We start from the raw sequence: 16,015 nt of genomic DNA on the forward strand, positions 1-16,015 counted from the left end.
CATAATCAATAGTAATAATTTAGCTTTGGGTGATAGCGTACAAATCCCATGCAAATAGAATTTCTCCTTTCTTAGTGATACTAGGAAGTAGGGAATTCAGGTTTATGTCTGTTCCTAAAGCCCATCCATGCACCACAAGTCGAGTATTCCTCTCTGCACATATTGAGTGCCTTCTGTTTGCCCCGTGCTGTGCTTGGCAGTGGGGCTTAGCACCTTCTACCTTAAAGTCACCTTTCAGAGTTTGTCCTTCAGAGCCCTCTGCCCCCATAAGCCACAGTGAGAGGCTGGGTGTGTGTATTAATAACACTTTCTGGCAGCCTCCTGATGCTAATTCGGAGGCTTCCCGGATTTGGCAGCATGGGCTTCCATTTTAATTAGCTTCTCAGGAGGTGTTTGCACAATTCATAAGACAAACAAGCCTGCTTTAGAAGTGAGAAGCCCAGTGCATCGTGGCCTGGTCTCCTGAGCAAAGCTCCTGGGAGCCGTGTTTCTGGGAAGGGTGATTGAAATTGTGACAGGGGAAATGGTGGCTCATTCTCACTATGGATCAGAGGCTTCATTGTTTCTGGAAGTGAGTGACAGGCTAAGCCATATTAGAGAACTGAAAAGAAAAAATCAATAACACCACTGATCCTATCTTTGCTTAACATTTTAATATTTTTAAATGATTGACTTTGGGTACTCATATTTTTTTTTTTTTTTAAATGGCCACACCCATGGCATAGGGAAGTTCCCAGGCCAGGGATTGAAACCGAACTGCATCTGTGACTTAGGCTACAAGTGTGACAATGCTAGATCCTTTAACCCACTGCGCCCGGCCAGGAATCAAACCTGGACCTTGACAGCAACCTGAGACATTGCGGTTGGATTCCTAACCCACTGCACCATGGTGGGAACTCTGGGTACTCATTTTGACTTTGGGAAATGTCTTATTAAAATATTTATTTTTAGGAGTTGCCTGGTGGCTTAGCAGTTAAGGACTGGACATTGACACTGTTATGTTTTGTGTTACTGCTGTGGCTCACTTTTGATCCCTGGCCTGGGAACTTCTGCATGCCACAGGTATGACCCCAAATTTTATTCATATTATTAATTTATTCTTTGTTTATATTGCTAAGGATTTTTTGGGGGGGTGCTCCCTTAAATTTTGCAGCTGAGTCGAGTGCCTCACTCTCCTCACCCTAGTCCTGACCCTGCTGGAAATGCCTCGAGAGAGTTGAATTGTGGGTCCCCCCCAAAGATATGCCCACCTTCTAGCCCTCAGAATCTGTGACTATGACCTTATTTGGAAGAAAAGGTCTTTGCAGATATAATTAAGGACTTTAAGATGAGATCATCCTAGATGATCAGAATGGGCCCTAAATCCAATGGCAGGTGTCCTGATAAGAGAATATGACACAGAAAAGGAGGCCATGTGAAGACAGAGGCAGAGGCAGTAGTTAGGAAACCAGAAGCCAAGGAGCAGGCAGAAGCTGGAAGAGACAAGGGGGATTCTTCCTCAGAGCCTTTGGGGAGAGCACAGCCCTGCCAAGGACTTGACCTTAGAATCCTGGCATCTAGATTGTGAAGGAATAAATTTCCCTTGTTGCAAGCCACCAAGTTTGTGGTCATTTGTTATGACAGCCCTTGGACACCATTAAAACCCCAAAGGCAGGTGTGTCAGTAAGAAGTTTGTAAGCCAGATTGAGAGGAAACTTCAACCATCAGGTCCAGGCCAGGGCAGCTGCAGGTGCTGTGCAGTGTGTAGCGAGAAATCAAGGCACAAAGTAAAAAGTTGAAGACAGTTTCTGCTGGATTAAATGGCCCTGTGTGTGTATAAATTGCTGTGGACTTATCAAATATTTAAATACTTTTTCTTTGCCAATCCCATGTGTTAGGCAGTATGTGGCCAGCACACACACATGCACAAGCTTGCCAAGCACAGACATGCTTGATTTAAATCAAATCTTAAAAGACAGACTAAACTGTGAAGCAATTGCAGAATTTTACTCAGCTTTTCCCAGAATACTTGCCACAGCTCTTCCACCTCCTTAAGGAAACCTAGCGAAAGCTTCTCTCTCTGATTTCATAACACCCTCTGTTTTCTGCTAACTGCGTACTTTCCCCACTGCATAGTAAGGAAAAGTTCACTTACCTGCCTCCAGCCTCATTAGCTATGGGCTCGGTGAGGTCAAAGACTGTCATTTTAAATCCCTTTTTCCCCAACACTATACATACATATATGTGTGTGCATATGGAAAGAATAAGTTGAGTTGGTTTTTAGAACAAGCCCCAAATAATATTTTGAAAGAAACAATCAAGGCTCCTAATGTTAGATGCGTCGAGTGAAGTCACACATTTTTTTTTTTAAGTTTGGGTTTTCTTGCTTTTTTTATTGTTATATAGGCAGAATATTCTCCGACATCAACCTTACAAATGTTTTCTCAGGTCAGTCTCCCAAAGCAACGGAAATAAAAGCAAAAATAAACCAATGGAACCTAATCAAACTGACAAGCTTTTCATAGCAAAGGAAACTGAAAAGAAAACAAAAAGACAACTTACAGAATGAGAGAAAATAGTTTCAAATGATGCAGCTGACAAGAGCTTAATCTCTAGAATACACAAGCAACTTATACAACTCAACACCAAAAAAGCCAACAACCCAATGGAAAAACGGGCAAAAGACCTGAACAGACAATTCTCCAAGGAAGATATACAGATGGCCAACAAGCACATGAAAAAATACTCCACATCCCTGATTATTAGAGAAATGCAAGTCAAAGCTACTATGAGATACCACCTCACACCAGTCAGATTGGCCATCATAATAAGTCCACAAATAACATTTGTTGGAGGGGGTGTGGAGAAAAGGGAACCCTCCTGCACTGTTGGTGGAAATGTAAGCTAGTACAACCACTATGGAGAACAGTATGGAGGTACCTTATAAAACTATACACGGAACTACCATATGGCCCAGCAACCCCACTCTTGGGCATATACCTGGACAAAACTTTCCTTGAAAAAGACACATGCACCCACATGTTCATTACAGCACTATTCACAAAAGCCAAGACATGGAAACAATCCAAATGTCCATTGACAGATGATTGGATTAGGAAGATGTGCTACACATACACACAATTTTTAATTTAGAATATTGTAACAAATAGAAATTCCTAGAAAACAAAAATAAACAAACTAAAAGGGAGGGCAGTATGTGCAGTGGTTAAGTTTGCCGACTCCAAGTCTGAACTCTTGTGTTTGTGTCCTCTCTCCATGCTTTATTACCTTGTATCTTAGTTCTCTCATCTCTAAAGTCTTTATCAGGCTCAAAAAGGCATCTGGCTTGTTGGGCTGTGGTAAGATTTAGATGAGTTGTTATATATGTAAAACTTTAATACATTTTCGCTATTATTATCCATCAAATATAAAGCTTTTTAGCAATGTGTCATCCTTGTACATTCTCCAAAATACACTGATAACAAAATGTCCTTCTGGAAAAATTAAGGTGTTGATATAAAAAAAAGTTGTTAGCTTTAAGCTGGATAAATGCTAAAGGTTTGCTGACAAAAATGATGACACTGGTTTTGGACTAATTGATCTAAAGATCTTCTTTTTTTAAAAATACAAATATATAGTTTAAAATACTTACAGTAGCATGCTTCCATTTCTTCACTCTTGATATTCGTATGATAGTTGTCATTCGTTTTGCTTTTTTATATCTTATAAAGTCCATGCTACATTGTTTTCATTTTTGCTTAAAGGGTCAATTATATTTTAAAGAGAATTTTTAAAAATAAGTAAAAAGTATATATTGACTGATCTAGTTGCCATTTCTGGGGTTCTTCATTTCTTGGTGTAGATCCAAGTTTCCATCTGGTTTCTTTTTCTATCTGCTTGAGGATTTCCTTAAACCTTTTTCTATTTTTTATTTTTTATTTTTTTTTTGCTATTTCTTGGGCCGCTCCCACGGCATATGGAGATTCCCAGGCTAGGGGTCTAATCGGAGCTGTAGCCACCAGCCTACGCCAGAGCCACAGCAACGCAGGATCCGAGCCGTGTCTGCAATCTACACCACAGCTCACGGCGGCAACGCCAGATCGTTAACCCACTGAGCAAGGGCAGGGACCGAACCCGCAACCTCATGGTTCCTAGTCAGATTCGCTAACCTCTGCGCCACGACGGGAACTCCTTTAAACCTTTTTCTAGTGTGAGTCTCTTGGCCATGAACTCTTTCGACTTTTGTATGTTTGGGAAAGCGAACATTTTTGAGAGGTATTTTCACTTGGTATAGAATTCTTGATTTACAGTTTTTCTTTCAGCACTTTAAAGGTGTTGTTCAATTGTCCTCTTGCTTCTATTATTTCTTACAGGAAATCGGTTGACATGTATGTCTTGGTTCATTGGTACATAACCAAATTTCCTGCCCCACCTGCCTTAGCTGCTTTTAAGACTTTTTTTATCACTGGTTTTAAGCAGTTTGATTCTGCCATGCTTTGATGTTGTTTTCTTCAAGTTTCTTTTTCTTGGGCTTCTTATGTTTGTGGGCTTATAGTTTGCATCAAATTTGGAAATTTTCCAAAACACATATTTTAAAAGATTTTAATGAGCCTCTCCCCCTTCCTCCAGGACTCCAACTACAAATTATTAGCCCTTGAAGTTGTCCCAAAGCATAGTGGTGATTGATTCATATTTTTTTTAATTCTCCATTCTTTGTGTTTCACTTTGAATACTTTTCATTCTTACGCCTTTCAGTTCACTAATCTTTTCTTCTGTAATGTCTAATCTGCTGTTAATCCTACTTAATGTAGCTTAAGTTTTATGGCTTTCTTATCTCTCAACATTTGAACATATAGATTACAGCTTCAATTGCATCCTAATCTCCTAATATTAACATTTCTGCCAGTTGAAAGTCAATTTTGTTTGATTGGTTTTTCCCCTCATTGCAGGTTATATTCTCTTACTTCTTCCCATGCCTGACAAATTTTCATAGATGCCACATATTTTGAATTTTACCTTGTTTGGTGCTGGATAATTTGTATTCTTATAAATATTCTTGAGCTTTTTCTGTGATGGAGTTAAGTTACTTGAAAACACTTTGATCTTATGGTCTTTCTTTTTAAGATTTATTAGGTTAGACTAGGGCAGTGTTTCAATCAAGGCTAATTATTTGTTACCTGAGGCAGTTATTCCTGAGTACTCTAAGTAATGCCCCATGAATCATGAGATTTTCCAGTCTGGCTGGTAGGTACAGGCACTCTCTCCAACTCCATGTGAGCACAGGGCACTGTTATCTCTTATCTGTCCCAAAAACTCTTATTGCTTTAGCTGGTTTTCTCATAGGTACGTGCTGATCAGTATTTGCCATATACCTGAGAAGGGCTTTCTGCAGACTCTGAAGTTCTCTCTCTCCTTTCTGATACTCTATCCTGAGAATTCCAGTCACCTTGTTCTCTCCTGACTTTCAGCTCTATCTCTTCAACTCAGGGAGTCAGCTGGGCTCTGCTTGGGTTACATGGCTTGGATATTCTTTCAAGGGAGATTGTTGAGCTCACTTCACCTGTTTCCTGTTTCAAATAGATCACTCTCCTTCATAGACTAATGCCTGGGGTTTTGAAAATTATTATATCATATTTATCAAATTTTTTTAAATCTTTTTTTTTTAAGGTCGCACCCATGGCATATGGAAGTTCCCAGGCTCGGGTTGAATTGCAGCTGCAGTTGCTGGTGTACACCACAGTCACAGCAAAGCCAGATCCAAGCTGTCTGCAACCTACACTGCAGCTCATGGCAATACCAGATCCTTAACCCACTGAGAGAGGCCAGGGATCAAACTCATATCCTCATGGATACTATTCGGGTTTATTACCTCTGAACCACCATGGGAAATCCTGTCAAGTTTTTTTTCTCTTGGTTGTTTCAGGCAGGATGATAAACCCAGTTAATTTATGTTAACTGAAAGTGAAAATCTGAGACTGCCTTTTTAAATTTTGTATGTCTCAGTTCCTGCTAAAGTCTGATCCAGAATTTGTATTTTACAAAAGGAAGGTACTCTGATGGACACTCCTAGTTGTAAACCAGAGGACTAGATTTTTGATATTCAAAGTATTACCCATGTACCAGCAGCTTGCTAAGAAATAGAAGCCTCATCCAAGTTCTACTGATTCAGAAGTTTCATTTTAATAAGATTCCAAGTTGATTTGTATGCACTTTCAAATTTGAGTCATATCAGACTGGCTAATTTCAAAGTTCTTTTCTTTCCTTTTCTTTTCTTTTCTTTTGTCTTTTTGCCATTTCTTGGGCCGCTCCTATGGCATATGGAGGTTCCCAGGCTAGGGGTCTAATCGGAGCTGTAGCCACCGGCCTACGCCAAAGCCATGGGATCTGAGCCGTGTCTGCAACCTACACCACACCTCATGGCAACGCTGGATCCTTAACCCACTGAGCAAGGCCAGGGATTGAACCTGCAACCTCATGGTTCCTAATCAGATTCGTAACCACTGAGCCACGACGGGAACTCCATCAAAGTTCTTTTCTAATTAAGGTTCTTGGTGCCTTTGAAATGGATAAGGTGATTTCTAAGAGAGCAAGGTACATTGTGGAAAAGTTGTAGTATGTTAAAGACATGTTTCTAGGGTAGGTTTGTCATTTTAACTGAAAAAGTCCTAACAAAGGGGAGAAAAAGAGCTAACAAAGGGCAAAAAAGGACAAATATTCACTTGACTTACACGTATTTTTGCAATTATTTTATTAATATTTCACTACATGATTTATGTATTTCTTTGGTGTTTCACCAATCTATTCTAAAGGCCCAGACAGTGCTTGGCCTGTCAGGTACTCAGTAAATAGTTCTTGACAGACTGAAATGTTGGATGTGCTGTCAAAGTGGGACCGTTCTGCTCAAGAGAGGCAGAATAATTTGACTCCAAGGAGATGGCTGAGACTACCTAACAAACATTAATATTCAAGAGAATTTCATAAAGTTCATTCAATAATTCAATAAACATTCTTAATAACTAAGGAGGTAATGACGGGAACTGCAATTCCGTGTAATCACAACCAAAGAGGAAAAGCTCATTCAGGAGGAAATAGCAGGCAGTTTTAAAGAAAGTGACCATGCCCACTCCAAATTTATAGTAGCTGAGGGCACAAGTTCTGAGGCAGCAGCTTTACATGTAGAACGAACTTGGATTTCAGTTTGAGTCTCTGCTTTTTCAGCTGTCCAGCAGAATGACTTGAGGCCCTTGCCTGCTCTGGGCTTCTATCTTTAAAATAGAGTTGGGGGATATGATTAGGGTAGTGACCATGGTAGTGGTGATGCTGTTGGAGCTTATGGCACATAGCTTGTGTCTCAGGAGTCTTTGTGATAATCAAACGCAATGATGCCTATAGATGGATACTCAAACATTTATCAAGTGCTATCCGAATGGTCATTATTCCTGGATTTTAGGAAAGAAATGAGAAAAACTCATATTACGACATAAGGAGGCTCTCTGAGGAGCTCAGTTTATAATATAAAAAAATGATAGAAGGAGGAACAACCTTCCCCAGGATGAATACAAATGTTTGAGACTGTAAGAGAAGAATCAAGAAAATTATTTGATGAACATGATTATATGCTTAGCAAGAAATCAATGAGAATAGGCTAGGTGGAAATTGCTGAGGACAAAAGAAGGGGTATTCGAAGATCTGACGAAAATCAAGCCATGCAAAACATTCATGGGCATGTGTGCGTGCACATACACACACACACAGACACACACACAGACACACGCACACAAACACATCAAGGAGGGACGGAGTAGTCTTACAGCTGGTCAATAGTGTAGAGGTAATAGAATTCACAGGGAAACACTAGCCTGATAATTCTCACTTTCTATTTTCCATCTTTCTGTCTTCTCAGGGAGAATGAACTTCGTGCTGAAGAGGAAAAAAGAAAAATGCTTTTCATGCTGTAAAGGAGAGAAAAACAGTCCAGGAAATAGAAACTCCCACCATCCAGCCTCCCATCTTGTACTTGAGTCTCCTCTTGCATCAGCCCCAGCAAGTAAAGTCTCCTTGAACAACCACTTATGGCGTCTTTAATTCACCATGTCTTTGATCATAATATTCCATCTTTGGGTAACAAGAACACTTAGAAAATCCAGTTTGTCATAAATCTGATTCCTGAGAAGCCTTCCCATAACTTCTGTTGGCCTAGATTCCACTCTTACTGTAATTAAAAACAAACTTATTTTCTTTTTACATAAAAATCGCTTTTGTATTTAAACATTGCTTCTATTTCCCTTCTTTAAGTGGAGTTATCATTTCTTCAAGCTTAACGCTCTCATTTCCCTCCAATAATTGGATAGTTGAGCTCCTTTAGTATCCTCTGAAAGTGCTTTAACTTGATTTTAACCAAATGTTCCTCTTGGTTATAAGAAATCTGAGTAAGGGGAGTTCCCGTCGTGGCTTAGCGGTAACAACCCCAACTAGTATCCACAAGGACTCAGGTTTGATCCCTGGCCTCGTTCACTGAGTTAAAGGATCCAGCATTGCCGTGAGCTGTGCTGTAGGTTGCAGATGCGGCTGGATCTGGTGTTGCTGTGGCTGTGGTGTAGGCGAGTGGCTGCAGCTCCGACTAGACCCCTAGCCTAGGAACTTTCATATGCCTCAGGAGCAGCCCTTTAAAAAAAAAAAAGGAAATCTGAGTGAGAAAGGACCAACGTTCTTTTGTTGAAAGAAAATAAGAAATACCAGAAGAAATTCTTTCAACTTTCCTTCACCTAATTCATAAGCCCACTTATACCTGTACCCCTCCTTTTCTGGTATATTGGAGAAAGTTGCCTTTCTTCCAATACTAGTCCCTCCACCAGTGCTTTGGACCACACCACTCTGCCTTCCTAAGCAGACATTGTCAATGATCCCTCTATCTTCCTTCTCTCAATTCCTCTTACTCTCCCTCGTCAGCACGGAGCTTCTTGTCTGGTCTCACTGCCTCCATTTTTTCACCTCCTCCTTACTCTTTTTTTCACTGAAAACTGGCTATTGGGCTGTCACTTCGCTGAAAATTGATCTCTCTAGGTTCACCAGTAATATCCATAATTCTAAATAAAAATAAATAGTTTTGTTTTGCTTTTTACTTCCTCTCTCAGCAGAAGTCAATATTGTGGGGCCACTTCCTTATGAAAACATGTTTCCTTTAGCCTCCTTAGACACCGGATTCTCTTGATACCCTTCCCCGTATTCTTTGATTTGTCTTTCTCATTCTTTTTTTACTGGCCCATTTTATATTCTGTCACTGAACAGCAGAGTTCCTCAAGGGCTGTCCTGTCCCCAGTCCTCTCCTTAGGATGTCCCATGGCTTCAACTACCATACGTATGATCTATGGGTACATTTTAGCTTCTTTGAGTTCCAAAGTGTCATAGTCGACTTGGATGAATATGATCCACTTGGATGTCACAAATATGACCAAACCAAAAATCAAGGCACCCCCAAACTGGAATCATGCTTCCCCTGCAGTGTTCTTCTCTAGTGTTCCTTTATTTTTTTCTTCTTCAGAAAACGACTTCACTATCTTTCCATTTGCATAAGCCAAAACCTTGGGATTTGTTCTTCAGTCTTTTCTCTTGCTTTCTTCTCTAATATCATTCATCACCAAGATGTATAAATTCAACACTGAATGCCATGTTCCTGCATTTCTCTCCACCTCTATAGCCTTATCCTTGTCCAAGCTATGGTCTCATTTTTGCTGGACAACAGCAATCACCTGCTAACTTGTCTCCCACATTTTTTAATTGTCCCTCAGGATCTGCCCACCACTCTGTAATCAGAATGATTGTGCCAAAAATCATGTCTGATCATATCGCCTTCCTGCTGAAAATTTTTGGTGGGTTCTCATTGTTTTTAAGAAAGAGCAAAATTCTTAAAATGCTCTGTGAGAATTGGCTTGTGCCCACCTCACCAGCCTCATTACTTACTGTTCCACTAGCTCAAGTCAAACTGGTCTTCTTTCAGGTCCTCGAGGGCATTCTGCACCCCCTGCTACAGGCCTTTGACACAAGTTGTTTTTACAATCATGAAGTGCATCCTTCCCCTTTTTCCTTACTAATAGGTCCAGGTGATTATTTTTAATTACTCTCCTGGAACTATATTTTCATCCTTTGGAGAACTGATATCAGTTCCTCATAACACACTTACTTTAAATTTTTTTTTCCGATTATTTGTCTAACTACATTATTTAATGAGAATAGGGCTTTTATTCACTGAAATATCTCTCGTTCTCCGAGGTCTAGCTGAGCATCTGGCCCACAATATGCACTCCATGCATGCATATATATGAAAGGGCTTCAATGATACCTTTTGTATCTCTCCTCTTTTCAGGTGCTCTTCCTTCCTCCTGGCACACAGCCCTTCCTGCTCTTCTTGCCCACACTCTTCTGCTAGACTTGCCAAACAAAGCACAGAGGTGTTAGAAAAGCATCCCTGTTCTTCGAGTGGTTTTACGTCTCTAGGTGCATCATTTCCCAGGATATTAAAAGGACTTGCCAAAGGGTTTTTGACTCATAATTGGTGATCTTTGAGAAATCAGAGAGAACACGAAATATGTCATAGGTCTTGGGGGGGGGGTGTGATAGACCAGTATCATCCCAGTCTTTACAAAGAAAGATAAAAACCCATCAGTACAGGATTAGCAAGCATGACATTGATCTCATGAAAAATTCTGAAATAGATTATTAATAATTCTAGAATAGATGAATAGATGGTTTGGAGCTTATTGAGAGGAAAGTAACTAGCACAAAGTTCCTAACAATAAGTCATTCTCTAATAGTTGCTTTTCTCGGTTAGTTAGGGTTTAGTGGGTTATACCATATTTTTGCACGATAGGTCTGAATCTCAGAAAAGTCTTTGAACATATTTTTTTCCTGATGTGATTTTTTGCACATAGGCGAATTTATAGATGGTATCCCTAGGTGGATTTGTAATTGACTGACCAGCGGTGAAACACTGACAAATGGATCGATGTTGATCTAGAAGACTACTGGGAGTTTAACACACCTCTGTGTTGGATAACATTTTTTTACTAAAAATGTAAATTAAAATACAGACTCCACGGTTATCAAAGATATAGATTGCAGATGCTGGGGTAGGGGTGGGTGCTTAGCTAATAGGTCATCATAATCAGAATTCAGAATTGGAGATCCTGCCAATGCTCAGCAGGTTATAAATCTGATTATTATCCATGAGGATGCAGGTTTGATCCTTGGCCTCACTCAGTGGGTTAAGGATGCAGTGGTGCTGTGAGCCGCGGTGTAGATTGCAGACATGGTTTGGGTCCCACATTGCTGTGGCTGTGGTGTAGGCCAGCAGCTGCAGCTCGGATTTGACCCCCCCGTCTGGGAACTTTAATATTCTAAAAAAAGAATTTGAAATTGTTTTTAGGCTAAAAGTAATGTTGGTTTTGAGATTGAAATGAACAACATTAAGTTTTTTCCCACACATATGATGTCTCATTTAATCATCAAAGGAGGGTTTTAATATTATTAATAATTCTCATTTATTATAACTCTGAATGTACCAGACTGTGCGAAAGTGATGAGTGATGTTGCTTAGTCTTTCTTTCCTTTTTTTGTTTTTGTTTTTTTTCAGGGCCACATCTGTGGCATATGGAAGTTTCCAGGCTAGGGGTTGAATCGGAACTGCAGCCGCTGGCCTACACCACAGCCACAGCAACACCAAGTCCGAGTCGCATCTGAGACCTGTACCACAGCTCATGGCAATGCCAGATCCTTAACTCACTGAGGGAGGCCAGGGCTATAACCCACACCCTCATGGATCCTAGTTGGGTTTGTCACTGTTGAGCTACCACTTGGGAACTCCACTTAGTCTTTCTAAACCATCCTTTGATATGGATATCATTTCTGCATTTTACAGAAAAAGGAAACTGAAGATCAAACAAATTAAGGACCTTCTCAAAGGTCTCCAAAGTAGTGGAGCAGGGATTGACACACAGGTTGGTCTGACACTGAAACTGAAAACCCTCTTTTCTATACTTCACTGGTTTTTTCAGATAAAACAATCAGTAAAGTGTAAATGATGTACTGGGCCTCATGAATTCAATTCTACAAGCACAGAATGGAGGAGACATGATTTCACAGTGGTCCCTGTGAAAAGGTGCGAAGGGCTGGTCTGCTAGGACGCACCTAGTGAATCATCAGGGTGAGTCACTGACTTCTTCCCAAATGAACACGATCTGGGCTATGGATCAGTGCCCAGAACAAAGAAGAGCAAGAGTCACACTGCACTCCAATGTGACTGAAATCGGGTGCTTCTGGACCCTCATCCTAAGAAAGCACTGTCAGTGTGAGCAAACCCAGGATAATTAGGCTGGAATGGTGAATTTAAGTCCAATGGAAAGTGGTTGAAAGAAATATGATATAGAAACCAGGCTACCTGTAGCTATATACTTAGCGCTTGTTAAAGTATATGACCTGATGGACAGACACTATCCTAAATACTGCACAACCTGAATTCATGTAATTTTCACAATAACCTTTGACATAGGTACTGTTATTATTGCTTCTAGTTTACAGATAAGGAAACTAAGACACAGAAAGTTTATATAACCTTTCCCAAGGTCACATAGTTTCAAACTCTGAAAGTTTGGCTCCTATTTTCAACTGGTACTAGAAATTAGAAGAGGAATTCTATACATTATTTGGCTACAGAGGGAAAACAATAAACCGGAGAGGGTGATCTAAAAGAATGAAATTTGAGCTCAGAAATCTAACAATTTTCATCACTTAGAAAGAGTCTTGCTGGGTTCAACGTCCCTGGCAGCTTTCAGTCAGGCATATTTTTGAGGAATTCCACAGCACCGAAAGAGCATGAGTTAATCAATTTATACATTTCCTTCCACTTTCATGAGCCTATCAGTGTCAGCATAGTCCTTTGTTGGAGGGTTTGAGTGAGAGCACATATTCTCTTGGAATCTTGAGGTGTCTGTAGAAAAATCTAGATGAACCAGAGCTTGATTTACAGAACATTAACTTAATCAAAATGTACTGCTGCATTATGTTTTCAAAGACAGAAGGGGATTTTTTTTAAAAGTATGTATGTATATATTTAAATTTATTTTTATTGGAGTAGAGTTGATTCACACTGTTGTAGTAGTTTGTTGTACAACAAAGTGATCCTTTATATATATATATATATTATTTTTCATATTACTTTCCATTATGGTTTATCACAGGGTATTGAATATAGTTCCCTGTACTATATAGGACTTTGTTTTTTACCCATTCTCTACAAATCTTTTAATCCAAAACTCCCAATCCATCCCCTCCCACCCCTTCTCCTGAACAATATGTCTGTTCTCCATATCTGTGAGTCTGTTTCTGTCTTGTAGATATGTTCATTTGTGTCAAACTTTAGATTCCACATATAAGTGATATCATATGGTATTTGTCTTTCTCTTTCTGACTTACTTCACTGAGTATGATAATCTCCAGGCCCATCCATGTTGGTAAAAATGGCATTATTTCATTCTTTTTTTATGGCTGAGTAATATTCTATTGCATATTTACTTATATATATATCATATGTCACAATAATCTTTGACATGGGTACTGTTATTATGATATATATGACATCTTCTTTATTCATTCTTCTGTTGATAGACATTTAGGCTGCTTCCTTGTCTTGGTTATTGTGAATAGTGCTGCTATGAACATTGGGGTGTAGACACATGCATAGCAGATGCATTCATTATTTACTAGTCTTTATAAAAACATCATGAAGCAGTAACTGTTATTTTCCTCACTTTAATGAGGATACAACTGCGGCTTGAAGAGGTTAAGTACTTGCACATAGTTACATAGCTAAGAAGTAGAAAAGCAGAGGTTTAAATTGGAATCATTTTCCCTTTAGATCCTAAGGCTCTTGAATCCTTGGGTGTATTTGTCCTATTATGCCAAGGCCCTGCTTCCTTTCTCCCTGGTCCCTCTGGGGAACTCCTAGCTACACCAAGGAAATAATTAATTTGTTTAAAGAACTCAGAAAGACCTTAAGCAAACAAAAACACCTTGGTATAGAGCATTATGCTTTTTATAACGGAACAGTGCCCATTCAAACACACAGTCCGTTCCTCTGATTTTATAGAGGAAAATTAGGGGCAGAGAAGCTGAATGGGTTATGTTGTTGCTGAATAATCCTTGTGGAAGGAATCAGGGAATCTTCTGGTGAGTAACTGTGTGTTATGGGTTGAATGCTATCCCCCTCAAATGTATATATGGAACCCCCACTGCCCCATATCCCAGAATGTGACTTTATTTGGAAACAGTGTTGTTGCAGATGTATTACTTAACGTGATGCTGGAGTAGGGTGGTCCCTTAACCCAATATGACTGGTGTCCTTATGAAAAGGGGAAAGTGGGACACAGAGAGAGCATCATGTGGACATGAAGACAGAGACTGGGGTGCTACCTCTTCAAGCTAAGAATGCCAGAGATCATCAGTAAATCACCAGAAGCAAGAGGACCGGTCTGAACAGATTCTCCCTCACATCCCTCAGAAGGAATTGACCCTGACACCTTGATCTTGGACTTACAGCCTCCAGAACTGTGAGACAATAAATTTCAGTTGTTTCAACTATCCAGCGTGTGGCATACCTTTGTGGCAGCCCTAGGCACTAGTACACTCAGTCATCTCAGGCTGGTCACTGTCCATCTTGGGGACCTCGGTTTCTTTAATTATAAATGGAAAGGGGACCAGAAGATCTCTGAAGAAACTGGTTCTGAAATTGTGCGTCTCATCATTCCAGGGCTCTGAGACCAACACCTTTTTTTGGGTTTGGAGAACCTCAGGCTAGTGGTCATATCTTACTCGTTCACAAAACTACTTGGTTCTATTCAGTTTGACAAATGTGTATTTACTTCAGAGATTGGGTTAGGCACTGGGAGTTCAAAAGGAAATAAAGTCTAGCTTCTGAATTCATTGACTTATATTCTTTTGGGAAAGACACAAACCGAGTTTAAGTATGTAGTATTAGGTGTTAATAGTAATATTTCTTAGAAATTTATGTATGTCAGCTTATGGATTTCACATAACCCACTATGAGCTAGGTATCACTACCATTATCCCCAATTTAGAGATGATAAAGCTGAGGCACAGGGGGGTTAAGGGACTTGCTCAAGTGTACACAATTTTATTTTATTTTATTTATTTTTATTTTTTTGTTTGTTTTTGTCTTTTTTTTTTTTTAATTTTTTTTTTGCTATTTCTTGGGCCGCTCCCGCGGCATATGGAGGTTCCCAGGCTAGGAGTCAAATCGGAGCTGTAGCCACCGGCCTACGCCAGAGCCACAGCAACGCAGGATCCGAGCCGCGTCTGCAACCTACACCACAGCTCACGGCAACGCCGGATCGTTAACCCACTGAGCAAGGGCAGGGACCGAACCCGCAACCTCATGGTTCCTACTTGGATTTGTTAACCACTGCGCCACGACGGGAACTCCAAGTGTACACAATTTTAGATGTAAAACACGAGATGTTCTGGGGTCTCAGGAAAATGATCCTTATCCCAACCTCAGGGATCGGGGAGCATCTTATAGGAGGTCACCTGCTCTGAGTCTTGATGGATATAGAAGATAACCAGGCTGGAGAATTCTTAGTAAAGGGCACCTGCTGGCCAAATTACAGGTTGATAAATGGGATTTGCCAGCCGGCCAGGACCATCTTGGTTCACAGGTTTTAAGGCTCATACAATCATTGACTTCATCACTACAAAGACATGAGTCTCAGACAGGGAACAATGAAATTGTAGAAAAAGCCCTGGGTTTATTTTCCCCATCTGACAGATTTATAATCCCCATCACACTGAAGCCCAGAGAGAAGAGTGACTGACTGATTTAAAGTTATACAGGTAGTAAATGAGGGAGTTAGGATTTGAACCCAGGCCACTTGGCTCCCAAATCAATTCCTCCCCCTCTTCATTTGGCCTCTGTTAGGCTTCCTTTAGTGGACTTAGAATTACCATGGCCCCCAATTTATTTGTCAAA

At 40.2% G+C, this 16,015-nt stretch overlaps 1 long non-coding RNA gene across 8 annotated transcripts in view; it reads left to right on the forward strand.

The window, feature by feature from the left end:
* LOC102162079 (uncharacterized) overlaps positions 1-14,610 on the forward strand; it is a 111,601-nt gene extending 96,991 nt beyond the window's left edge. For 4 of the 8 annotated variants that reach the window (XR_014808046.1, XR_014808058.1, XR_014808048.1 and 1 more), the window contains 2 exons: positions 952-1,062; positions 7,883-8,248. This is a non-coding gene — a long non-coding RNA (uncharacterized LOC102162079). Of the gene's footprint in view, positions 1-951; positions 1,063-7,882; positions 8,249-12,029 lie in introns of those variants that run through there. The other 4 variants (XR_014808056.1, XR_014808052.1, XR_014808057.1 and 1 more) reach the window with 3 other exon arrangements.
* The last annotated feature ends 1,405 nt before the right edge of the window (positions 14,611-16,015 follow it).

This window comes from Sus scrofa, chromosome 6, assembly GCF_054392235.1.
Source record: "Sus scrofa isolate SSC_HxYL_T2T_F1_AM1 chromosome 6, Sscrofa_HxYL_maternal_Yorkshire_Landrace_v2.0, whole genome shotgun sequence".
NCBI lineage: Eukaryota > Metazoa > Chordata > Mammalia > Artiodactyla > Suidae > Sus > Sus scrofa.